Source organism: Coptis chinensis, chromosome 6 (genome assembly GCF_015680905.1).
Source record: "Coptis chinensis isolate HL-2020 chromosome 6, ASM1568090v1, whole genome shotgun sequence".
Classification (NCBI taxonomy): domain Eukaryota; kingdom Viridiplantae; phylum Streptophyta; class Magnoliopsida; order Ranunculales; family Ranunculaceae; genus Coptis; species Coptis chinensis.
In genome coordinates, this window is record NC_141461.1 from 74,203,956 (window position 1) to 74,217,847 (window position 13,892).

Sequence of the window (13,892 nt, forward strand, 5' to 3'; positions counted from 1 at the left end):
ACCTAAACTCCATCACTCACCCTTCACACCCGCGATTCCCACGTTTCGACTTCATTTTTGCAAAACTGCAACTCGATACGCCAGCGCAGGAAGGCCAGCTTCTACACTTCGACGAAAAAATTTTGCTTAGAAGCCCGCAAAGTCAAAAGCGACTTCAGCTAAAACACTGGAATTCCAAAATACAAGAGCGACTTCTCGCTTCTAGTTGATGCGCTTCGCCTGACTTCCGTGGACCAGAAATTTTCCAGTTTTTCGCGTAGTATCCGGATCATTCGCAGCTATTCCAAAGCGTAATTTTGAGATGACATCTCCAACATTGATACCGAACAGTCTTTCAAGATTTGTTCCAAAGCACTACTTTACGGTGCTTGGTTTCAGAGGTGATCACATACGTTGGCCGGGAACCTCTTATGGTAAGACCGGCTGAACTTTATTCTCCAAAGACTTGCATCTTATTTTTATAATAACTGCATTTTCTTTGAGAGACCGGATGGAGAACAAGTGTTCTCCATCAACATTGACGATGAACCAATGGAAATTACCGTGTTCTTGCTAGCATTTGTTCTTGGACTTGCTATGCCCGGCCGAGATACAAGACCCATGGTGCTATTGGGTCGATAATATGCATGTCTACACTTATGAGTTTTTGCACGAGGCTTATGGGGCGGGCATTTTCCAGATTGAGGACCAAGGGGACTATAACGTTGTTCTTGGTAGCCCGTCCATGAACATAGGAACTGTATATTTTTTGGATTATGCTAAACATTTTAGGGGAATGGCGTTTTCTTACGTGAATGACGCCACTTGCGGCGTTTTCCTTGCTTTAGCCACGGGGCGCCCGGTTCTATGACCTTCCCGAACTTTGATGTCTAGTTTAGCACGAGCCCATACCATGAGGCATAAGTACCTTCTTATGCCCGTTCTAATTTCACGATTATGCTATGTTTCTTTCCCCTGTTTTTGTACACGCTTTCACGGATTGGATTACGGTAGACACGGTGCGACTCACCAATAGTATTATTCGATCTTTCCATGCAATGACTTGGCAAGGGTGGCGGATACAACCTCACCAGGTTGCACCCTACACCCCATCAGACCAAGTGGCACTTAATAGGTTAGCAAACATAGATGATAAATGGCGTGAAGCCTGGCAAATTATCATAGCATGGCAGGACGCGAAGGAGCCTCACTTCTTTATAGAAGTAGAGGATGACGAAGATGACGAATAACAGCGGGAGTGGATGTAAGTTTTAGTTTCTGTTAGTAATGCGCTTATGTCCCAAGCAATTTAATTCGATAACCCCATAATGGGTAGAACTCAGATAGAGTTGTGTCGGGTTTTATTTCCTATATTAGTGCGTTCTAACCTTGTTTTACGATGTTCCCGAATTTCACGCTTCAATGGTATTTTTCCTACCCTCTTTATTTAAATGCTTTGAGGACAAAGCATGCTTCTTGTTTTGGGGCATATAGAAACTCGTGTAATTAAGACATCTGTTAGGATATAGATAGATATAATATGCATTTGTTTTCTAGTTAAAATTTCAAAAATTTAAAAATATAAATAAATAAGTTATGCTATACACTTAGAAATATTGGTATTGTTTCTTTCTCCATGCTCTTAACAATCTAGAAGTCTCACATAGTTTTTGCATCAGAATAATTGTTAGAAACTTAGGTTAATATGTAGGTAATAATCTTTGCATCTATCTATAAATATATTACATGAGTATCTATGATTGTTAGCAGTAAGTTTCTGAAATCTAGGCTAGAGTACTTATTCTACAAATCCTGTGAGAATATAGCCTAAAGCCTTATATGAGCTAAACATTTGAGAAATGACACAAGGGGAGAAGTAAAATCCGGATAGAGAAATCACACGCCCACTTGCTTGATCACTAAACCATATCCTAAAAAGAATTTAGGCCCTCTTTGGATCGATATAGCCAGAAATTCAAACCTATGAATTACTTTCCGCTAGTAAGCCCCTCTCGTTCTTTCTTTAGCCTTCCATAAACCACAATTCCTTTATCCTGTTACAAAAACAAAAACAAAATAAAAAATATATATATATAATAAATCAACCTACCCAATTAAGATAAGTCTGAGAATAGAATGAGTGAAAAAAGAAGAAGAGAAAAACATGTGTAAACAAAAATTAGTTAGTTGCTTCAGAAAAAGAAAAGAAGTTTCCATCCAAGGAAAAGGAAAAAAAAAATAGAAATAAATAAAAACTCCAAAAATAGAATAAAAGGGAGTCAAAAGCCAAAGAAAAGAAAAAGAAAAATATGGCTAAGGATGGAAACAAAGTGTAGAAGCAAAAGTAAATAACAAGGTTTTCTCTAGTTACATAATATGAAGACTCTATTATCTCAGACTTGTCCCTTAGAATATCCATTTCCTTTATTCTTAAACCATCTCCTAATCCCCGTAACACCTAATAAAGACCTCTAGCTCAATTAGGAATAGGTTAGTGTGATAGTAAGTGGCAGATGTGTTTGATCGACTCCGGCTTCCTGTGTGTCATTGAGATTGTAAGGTAAAGTGTGCCCACTGTACACTGGAGTAGCGAAACTTGAGTGGAAAAATCAGAGTGTTGTTTCTTGACTATTATCGTGAGAACCTACTTAAGGACGCTATTCCGAGTTCTCAGAAACAAACCTGCTAAACATTTTATAGTACTACTCATTGTGTATATGTTTATTGTAGATGATAGATTATTATGCATATATTAACTTAGGTTTCTGACTTGGTTATTCTTATTCAATTGCTAGAGAGATGTATAGATAGTTGAGCATGAATAAGGAAACAATAGTTTTATTTTCTTAGTCGTTGTAGTATAAATGAAGTTTGTGAGTACCTTCACTGGAAAACTCTCACGAGGCTATAACTCGTCCACTAGGGAATTCCTAGTGGTTTAAGGCCTTGTTACATATGGTCAATGCAATCGCACTCAACGAAACGAGAGTAGTTAGAACTCCATTTTTGGTCACTTATTCTAATTTCTCATCTTTGCTTGAGGACAAGCAAAATGCTGTTTGGGGGTGGTTTGATAAGAGCCCAAAACTGTAGTTTTAACCCCTTAATAATCATACTGTTAGACCAATTATGTGAATAATAAGTAAGAGTTAATCTTGATTAAGTGTTTTTATGCATTTCAGGCTTCAAAGTCCATTATGTGCGCGAAAATGTGCCACTTTAGCGAGATAAAGGAGCAAAAGTCAGTGAGAACTTCCGAATGCCATATCTTTGGACTCAGACCTCGGATTGAGGCCTACCTTATGTCAAAACGACCGGCTCGGAAAGAGCTTTGCAATGGTCTAAGCCTTGACCCAATCAGAGGAGCAGAAGTGGACGAAAAGTCTGTGGAAGCCAACTGCAGCTGAAGAAGCCTTTTGGATCGAAAGATTGGGTTTTGGGCACGATTCTCGGCCCAAAACATGGCTCCAAGCCCATGCACGATTTTGGATCTGGATGTATAAAAAAAAAGCTTGACTCAATGTTAATGGAAGTCGGGGCAGTTAGGTTAGGTAGATAGGTTAGAATAGAAAGTAGCCATTAAAATAGCTTCTAGATCTAGATTTAATTGTTTTATTTAATTAGTTTCAAATCCTTTATTAGATTAAACCTTTGAATCTTGTTCTTCATTTAATTAGATCAATAAAGTAGTATTTTTTATCAATTTCGATTTTGTCATTTCCATTTCTAGATCTAATTTCAATTCTTGTTCTTATTTCATTTTAGTCATTAATTTAGATTTCATTATTGTTTAAATTAGTAAATTTCAATGCTTTATATTATGTTTAGTTTTAATCTAAATGGGAATGATTATGGAATGATTCAAGGCTAAACTCCATTAGAGGGGTGAGAAGCCTTGATGAAAGCTTGATCCCGTTTATCGTAGAGTCGCCGTAATTTCTATTCCACCTTAAAATAATTAGTTCACCATGAGAATGGGTTTAATTGTTCACATGCTAGTTATAAATTGGTAGAAATGCCATGTGTAATTAGGGATTAGGAAGAACCGATTGTTCTGTGTAGCAGTTCAATTCGGATTACGACAACTCGTCGTTAGTGGATTAAGTTGAGTTAAGGTGGAATCAATCCCCCCTCTAACTCCTTATCATCGAATCAACGTAGCATTCCCTTAGTTGTCTGATAATCGACTAGTTGCATTTAGGTGGGTAGTTGCATCGTAGTCTAGTTAAGTAATTAAATAAATCTCTCATTGACTTAAGACTGATTTCTTAGACTTAGAAAACAATTCATGCTAGGGAACTAGGAGTGGAACGAACTTCCTACTCCACTTAGTGCAATATTCATCGAGAGTAGAAGCTTTGATAATAGAGATTTAAAAGACTTTAGTTTTAGTTTACTTACGGATTGAATTCATCGTTCATTTCGTAGGTAGACTATTCATTTCACATTGATCACCCGTCAATCCAGGATCACTGTCAACTAAAATCTGTGAAAAAAACATAAAGAAAAGATGTGAACCAACTTAGTCATAAGTCATAATGAAAATACATGAAATGTAAACGGAAAATACCTTTGAGGTGTGTAGTATAAGATAGCAATCAAGATTCAAATACTTTGCAGCTACAGCGGTTGCACGACAGTGATTGCTTTGGATGCCACCTATGGTTATAATACAGTTTGCACCCTATGCAACAGCCTCTGCCATCAAGAATTCCAGTTTTCTAACTTTGTTACCACTCAATTGTATCCCTGAAAGATCATCACGCTGCCAAAAACAATGATCAGCACTCTTAACACTTTAAGTGGCAAAAGGAAGTTAATTATTTCATAAATTTAGTAGATAGTTCATAGATGGTGCCCACATCATGCTTAAGAAAATCATGCAGAAAATACATTAAAAAATTTTAAAAAAAATAATAATAATAATAAAAAAGACTAAAGTGCAATTTACCTTAATCCACAATTCCACATTTTTCGGCAAATTTGGAAGATTCCATCTGTGGATAGGTGTAAGCACTTGAAAACTTTTTTTCAAAACAAATACCAACCAAAAATTTGAATAACAAAAAAGATTGCACTTACATGAGCAAGAGAGAAGACAAGAGAAGGAATAGGGTGAAGATGTTTAGCCCATGAAGGTGAACTGTAGGGCTTCTGAGTTAAGAAACCAAAGCTCTGTTCTGGGCCATTGTGTTTTGCCATTGGAGAAGAAATCAGCTTTCTTTGAGAGAGGTGATGTTTCTTTGAGAGAGGTGAAGGGAGGGGGATAAATCCATAAAGGTACACATACCTCTTGATGAGTGATGCCTTGACTTCTCCGAAAGCCAAAATAATAATAAAAAGAAAAACAGATAGAAGGATAGTATGTACCAGTACGTTGCGCATAATCACAAGTAGCAACAATGGAGTTCCAACATTATGAACCTCGCATGCATCAAACAATTACACAATCATTAGTGGCAAATAAAAGTAAAAACTTCAAATTAAAATAGCTAATGGAAATAAAAAGGGAAAAAAACCTAACCAGGGGCTTACGCATCCCCCGGCTGACTACTAATTACTCCAAGCATCTCGTCATCTCTATCCATGTTGCCATCTGCACCAGAAACTTAAATACATGAAAGGCCTTGATTTCTTTACAACAAGGCAAGCCAAGACATAAAACTAATAAAAGAATTGACATCTATATACAATTAAGATTCTAAGTCATGATAACACTAACAGTTCCAAGTCATGGCAACCACAAGCACATAAAAGTTTAATGCCATATTTGTTTCTTAAGTTTCCAAACTAAAGCACAAAAACCAAAAAGTAGAGGGATCCAAAAAAGATCTAAAACCTACAAACATCAATCATATTTCAATCGCCCATCAATCACGTTACTAGTAAATTATTGGAAATTCGGATTATTAGGAATAGGCAGAATGTATTGTTGGGAATAGGCAGAATGTGTTACTCATACATTGTGTTGAAGGTCATAATTTCATTGATTCTTCTTTTTAACGACAAAGAATAGGAGAGTAAATGGAAGCTAATTATGTTAAATCCATAACCAAGGACCATTTAATAAGTATACCTTAATGAACTCCTGATCAGACACAGCTTAAGCTTCGAAGTCAGGTGCCTTACTTCCAAATCCTATTTGTTAACACAACACACATTTCCACAAACTAGAAAAAAAAAAAAAAAAAAAAAAAAATCACACGACATTACTATTCTATACTAAATTTGAACTTGCACCAATTGAAAGTTACTTACAGCGTGAACAACAAAGGTTCTACGGGAACTTGCACCAATTTAAACAATTTTAGCTGCAGATAATTGTTGATATTTAACAAGGATCTCTATTAGAAAAAGAAAAATAGGGATTTCATTATACCAAAGTGAACCTCCAAGTTTGAGCCATCCACAATAAACCAACCTTCAATGGAATTCTACAAAAACATGTTTACAAACAACCAAGAGGAATGTGAGACAGACAAGAGAGAGAGAGAGAAGAATCAGCAAAAAAGCAACCTTTTTTAATCGAGAATCTAGTGAAGAGATTGACCTGGTTCGTCGAGAATCTAGTGAAGAGAAATTGGAAAAGATGCGAAGAGAAGCTAGGGGTTCTTCAGAGAGTGGTTTTTTTTTTTTTTTTTGGTTTCTTTTCATACGAAAAAAGAGGCGAGATTAGAATTCCATTTCTAAGTGTTATCCGGAAAAAAAAAAAAAAAAAAAAAAAAAAAAAAAATGGGGATAATTGTATTCCCTTTCTAACGGATATAAATATTAGCATATCCCAACTTAACCGTGAAAACATTATTAAATATTAATTCAAGATTTTAAGTAACGCTTGTTGTAATAAGTAACGAAATAACTGTTACTGACGCAGTAACAGTTATATCCGTTACTTATTGAAAATTTGCATTGTTACAAAATAGCTATTCTGGTATAGAAGTTTTAAAGATGCACGTACTTCAAATAAGAAGGTAGAGGTTTTAAATCCGGGGTTGGAGGATTGGGGATGAAGGATTCATGAGGGGATTCCTCTTCAATGGAAAAAAGAGAGTCAAGTTCTTTTGAATCGGTTGGTAACGCAGCAATATGGTCAAATAGTGGTATTAACTCTAATCATGCGTGGACATCCTTAACGTATGAGTCATTGACGAACTCCGGATTATCAAAAGAAAGAAATTAGTGTACCTCGTTTGCGGGAAAAGAGTTTGTGAAATATTCATGTGCCAGATTATCAACCATGCTAATCTCACCCTCAATGTCAAGATCGGGAAGTTATTTCATTAAGTTGAACACATTGACTTCTACAGAAAGGTTCACGAAAGACATTGTCATTGAACTATCCCGACAGTTGATGAGAGTGTTAGCACTTACAAGAAATGGACGTCCTAAAATGATAGGAATGGAGTCACAGGCAAATTCAGTGTCTAGAATGACAAAATCAACTAGGTAGTAAAAATGTTGGACCTTGACTAAGACGGTTTCTACTATGCCTTTTGGGTACTTGATGGAGCGATCCGCGAATTGTAGGGTCATGCTGGTAGGTTTTAATTCATGAAAACCTAACTGCTTAAATATGTAATAGGTAAGTAAGTTAACACTCGCGCCTAGGTCTATAAGGGCGGTAGTGGTGTACTTGTCGCCCAACGTGCATGGTACAGTTGGTCGACCTAGGTCTTTGTATTTAACCACACCATTGGTAGCAGTAATGGAGGGAAACTGCTTAGTGAGGAATGCTTATTGAGGAACATTCGTTCGTCGTTTGTTGGTGCACATGTCCTTCAAAAACTTGGCATGCTTGGGCAAATGCATAAGTGCATCGAGAAAAGGTAGGTTTATGGTTAAATTTTTGAAGGTTTCTCGGATCTCATCGATCGCCAGGTTTGTTCTTTGCCAAACGGGCAAGGAACGGAGCTTTTGGGCGGAATCGTGCATATGGATTAGTGGCGTCTTTCCTCGAAGACGTAGTTGTAGATTTGGAAGGAACAACTTCGTCCGCTATAAGTTGCGAGGTAGGCGTTGGAAGGACGTCAGCAATGGCTTTCATCGGTTGATTGTCTGGCATACGTGTGTGATTGTCAACGGTTCGGCCAGAACAAAGAGTGGTGATGGCATTCACCTCACCCTGGCTGGGATTACTAGATCCTTGGTGAGTTCAAAAGCAGTGTTTGTGGGCTTAGGGTTTGGAATTGCTTGGCCAGGAAACACGTCCTTTTGACTTTTATCCTGTGCTAACAGCTGAAGAGACTGTTGGATAGATGCAAGGATTTGATTTTGTTGATTCATGTAAGTTAGAAAAGGTTCAACTGTTTTATCGGCAGTGGATTGTCCCAGTGGAGCAACAGGAACAAGTACACGGTTATTGTTTACAGGTTGATTTTGGTAGCCATAACCTGGATTAGCAGGAACAAGGCTGTGGTTGTTTTGTTACCCTATATTTGCGGTGTTTGGAAACTGATTTTGCCCTTGCAGAAATTGTGGAGGATTCCCTTGATGGTAGGAATTGTAGTTCGTGGGTGGCCATACAGGAGGGTTGTTGAAACCCAGAGGAGCTGGCTGTTGGGCAGGGGGATGCCAAGCCAAATTGGGATGTTGTCGCCAAGGTGCATTAGGGATGTTGCAAGCACAAAAATCTTCAGATGGTTGGGGAGGGCACTCGTATGCCAAAGGAAAATAAGAATCGGAGTGATCAGGACTTAAGCAAAGAATATATGGAGCAGCGTCAGCGACCATGACTTGTTTGGGTTTTTTATCATTCACTTGAACCGAAAGAGCATCGACCTTTTTGGTTAGGGACTCGATTAGAGTTTTTAATTTTGGATCGGATTTGACCTCGAACATAGACGTCACTTTGGTAGGAGTGTCTTTAGAAGATCTAGAAGAATCAGTGTTACCCCAAAGGGTGTTTCGTGAAGCTTATTTCTTGAGAAAAGTGTATGCTTCCATAGCACCTTTGTCCATGAAACAACCACCGTTTATGATATCTAATGTTTCCTTTTGATGGTCAGGGAGACCATTAAAGAATGATCGGACTAAGACAGCGGTGTCGAGTTGATGATGGGGACATTCGAGAAGCAGATTAGTAAATCTGCTTTATGCTTCCATAAAGGATTCCTGGGGATGCTGGCAAAAGAACTGAATCTTTTAAAGCATCTCTGTAGTTTTCTTCTGAGTATAGAACTTCATCATAAATGATTGTACTAGCTATGCCTATGTGCTAAGGGATTGCGGTGCTTCGCCCGCGAGCCAAACGGAAGCTTTATCAGCTAAGGTGAAGAGAAACAACCTAAGCAAGACTTGTTCGTTGGTAACGGTCGGATGGTGGAAAGTTGTGGCCACTTGTTGTATCCTACGAAGGTGATTGTATGGTTTTTCATGGTCTAAACCATGGTAAACAGGTAATAACCTGAAAACATTGGGCAGAATGCGAAAATCACCTACAATCACATCGAGTTTAACGTAGGAAGCAGGTCCTTCCTGTATGGCAGTATAGAAGTCCGAAAGGGGTTTTTCTACTATAGGATTTTCCTGGGCCATTACTGTGGGAGGTAATGGCAACAAAGATACTTGATGAGGTTGGTTTTCGGAGGAAGAACTATGTCTAGGGGATAACTTGTGCAGTTGTTTATTGTACTTTCGACGACGATACGTATGTTCTAATTCCTTATTAGTACCAGACCGTAGTCTCATGCAAACACAAATTTCAATTTAAGGTTCATAAGGAACGAATTATGACATGAGGATTAGTAATTACGGAAGAAAGTAGGTGAAGGAAGTCATCCTGAGCTAGTGCTAACTTGAGCAGGTAAGCTAGGATAATGTATGAATATTCCAGCAGCCAGGTCACCTGAGAGAATTGAGGGAGGTTGTCCGTGCAATCACGTTCCTTAATTAGGTAACCTCAATCTTTCACATTTTCTAGATACTTATGGAATAGGATGATGATTGATTATGGTATATTATGCGATTATTATTAGTAAGATTAAGAGGAAATTTAATTATTAGGATTTTTTTTTTTTTTATGTTTACATAATTAATGTATTATGGAGAAGGTGGGCAAAACACAGGTAATATACTCATGCATCTGTATATGTAACCTAAACAGGTGATTATACTACCAAACATGCAAATAAAGACGAAAAATACCAAACTAGATGACTAATCATGCCTTAAGCAAAGGCTAGTTATACAGAGGAAGGCTACACATGCAACTACATATTACTCCTACATGAATAGAAACATGTCCTACACATGCAATAATATATACATAAAATATAACCTACACGTGCAACTAGATGCGAGCTAGAGGAATTTCGAGAACGTACTCATGCATAGTAATACTGCAAACGTAAGTGGATGTAATATACACATACAAAAATAATCTAAGCAAGTGGTTTGAAATCACGCAGACATCCAAATATATTCAAATCATATTAACCTTGTTAACGTCAATAACCACACATACTTGGGAAAACTTCTATAAATGCAAGAGTTCGCATGCCAACATAAAAATATGCGATGTAAAATAGGTTATAGTAATCAACGAAATAATTTTCCCGACAAAGTTTGAGGAGTTTAAGAATGTGAAACCTGGCGTCCCGCTTTTTCTCGTATACCTATCGAATTAACTCCTGAGCTCGTGAACTTACTGGAAGTTGGATAAATAGTTCTACAGAGTCCAAAATAGTACTAAGAAGGAAAGTGACTTGGGCCTGAAAACTTGAGTGTTGACAATCCAGGTCAGTCTCGCGCACTACCCTGGAAAGTTTCGTTTGAGACTATAAGATCAATGCAGTACTTTAACTTCCTACGGAATTCTTAGATTGTGCTAATGATGATAATAAAGATCTGGTTCACAAATATCTGTTAGTAGAAAAATAAAAGTTGGTACAAGCAGGTACGTAACACGTTAGTAACACAAAACAAATGAAAAATAAAAAAAAATGAGGAGGCAGGAGAGGGGGGGTTGTCCAATGATGTATTACAGCTGTTCTGTTAAATTTCCAGAGTCCTTAGGCGTGCAGTAGCGCCATTTGATAAATGATAATTTCAAGGCTTTGATTCTTTTGAGTCCGAAGTCCAAAGTCCGTAAACGTCCGATTAGTCAAATTACCTGACTCACGTGGGTTAGTAGGATAGGTCGAGTAAGGGATCGTCCATACCTTAGGGCGCGACATGGTTCATAACTAGATTTACAACTTTTAGTGAGTTGGATTTTTGGTTTATTTATCAGGTTTAGATAAATTAACTGTAATGCAAGTAACGTAAAATAATAACGATTGATTTCTACGTAAAATAAACAGGGATAGAGATACAGCAAAATGGTTAACCGTACTCATGCAAAATCAGTTTCAACAGTTAGAGTACCATATCACTACAGCTCTAATCCATCTCGAGTTCATAGACAAACCCGAGACAGCGTCGAGTATCGATCCCTAGTGAGATGCACGCATCTCTAAGCTCATCTCACTAGCATAAGGTGTTGAACTAATATTCCATCTCTGGAATATCATTTCAGCTCCTGGTTCGATTATACATCAGCTGGACAAACCAGAGAGCTAACTACCACCATAGAGTCTCACACGAGACTGGACCTAGTGTAAACTGGGTCTCGCGCGAGACTATTCGGGAGCATCAGCACTCCAAACTTGGACAGTCTCAATCATTTTGGGACCGGATGCATAATCTACACCTAATTCCTAAGTAGTGATTCTGAAACATTAAAGTGTCAATCCTGATCCTCATATGAGCATCATTAACCCTCCCTTTGGGAGGATTTTAGCTCATGGTCATTAGATGATTAATTGATCTTGCAGTATACAATAAATAAGTAAATGAGAAACAGGAATTTAACATGAAAAGAAATGAATTTTATTAAAGTAAAAGAGTTACTATACAATACTTGATGCTTGAATGAAAAGCTACTGGAAGGAGAATACAACAACACGTAATGAAAATGAAAGCAGGAATGTAAAAAGCTAAAGTCTCACTAAGGTCCCCTTCTCATATCTCAAATATATAGCCCCTCCCACGTGAAGCCTTCCCCCTTCTTTAATTCCATTTCGTCTTTTCTTTACTTTGTTGTTTTCTTTACTTTGTATAAACTTCCAAAACTTTGTATACAAAACAAAACCTTCCTATAATGTTTTATTTGTTTCCTTAACAAGGTGCTACTAAGGTGTGCCCTTAACTTGTCACCTATCCCTGGTGACTCATTATGCTTTGTGGGCCTGAGAGTGGGTCCATGTGCTGTGTCCAGTGATGGTTCGGATTTTGGCGTTTTTACAATTTTCTGTCTTTGCGTAGAGCTCGTCGCCCTGGTTGCTCTGGCAGTTCACTTGCCGAAATCAGCGTCCAGGTTTGAAAGACGTGAGCTTCGGAAGTTTGTTGTTTCTTTACACATGGACCCATTCTGCATTGGTTTTGTCCCTTTAGAAATTTCGACTCTAGTCAAACTTTGTTGGGCTTCACTGGGGCTGAGTGGGAAGACTTCAAGTATGCACAGTATTCCTGTACTTTGATGCATGTTTTATTATCATATTTACGTTAACTGCGAAAACCTGCAAAAGTACGAAAATATAATTATTTCATGATTGTTAAACACATAATTAACCAAAATGCTATGTTTCTCGGGGTTTAATATTACAGTTTTAGGTGCTTATCATTGACTAATCATAACATGGACACGTGTACGGGAATCATGTACAATCTATCCTAAACAGAACCAATGACCTCAACTACACAGTAAGACTTCAGCTTACAAGGGACACACTCAACAGCACGTCGTGCATGATATATCAGCTCATTGTCAACATTACTCCTCATATTTTCATTTAAGCATATGTTGCAAAGATCCATATTTAGCACAACGGTCATCATAAATCTCTCTCCACTATTATAGATCTAGCATTCAAGAGATTTGCATTCTTCCCATGTATATCTCAAGGCATAATCATTCTCATTAATGGATGTGCAATCTCAGCTCACAACTCACCTATAAATCGAAGACATAGAACTACGTTGGATACATAAGCATCTTCCTCATGCATATTCCTCACATTGAAGAACAGCCACTCACATTGTCCCAAAACATTCTCTTTTTATATTTGTAACCATTTCGTTTATATTCAAATGAAGAATTCAATTGATGTAAGGTTTATTTGATAAATTTAATACTGGATTCAAATATACAGTTACGTTTGGCGCCGTCTGTGGTTGATTTATCAAAACTCAATCACCTATATCCACCCAATCACAAATTTTAAGTGAACAAACCGTCAAGATCAAGCAATTCCAAGAATGGCTCATGGCAAAAATTGAGAACCTAAAATCTAAATTGGCATCTCAATCGAATGTGCCACCAACAGAAGGAATCCAATCATCCAATCAAGAGCCTCTAGACAAAACAATATCAGAGCAACATAATGTAGCTACCAACCAGTACTTCAACTAGCTTTGATGCAACTAGCACCAGCATTAGCCACAGAACAGCATTTACTTGCGATAACTAAACGTCTTGACAACAACATGAAAACAAAGAGTCTTCTCAACTTGTTCACTTGAAGAATAAAAAATTATGGGCATTGATAAGTGCTCAAAAAGTATATTTTAACTCTCAATTATACCTCTTATTAGTCCAACTTGGTAGACGATTATGCTTGTAAGTTAGGTTCTGTGATGACATTTCTAACGAAAAAGAGAGAATTGTGAAAATTGAAGTTAAAGGCAACATAAAAAGGCGATTTGGAGCATTTTAGATTATGTGGAGACCATGGGCTATCATGGAGAAAGCCCAAGAATTATAAACATAAGAAGATATTGGACTTGGACTTGGAAAAAAGTTAAAATTTAATTAAAATTTCATCTAGAACTTCGGTTTGAAACTGTCAAAATTTCAGATTGATTTGTATAGGAAA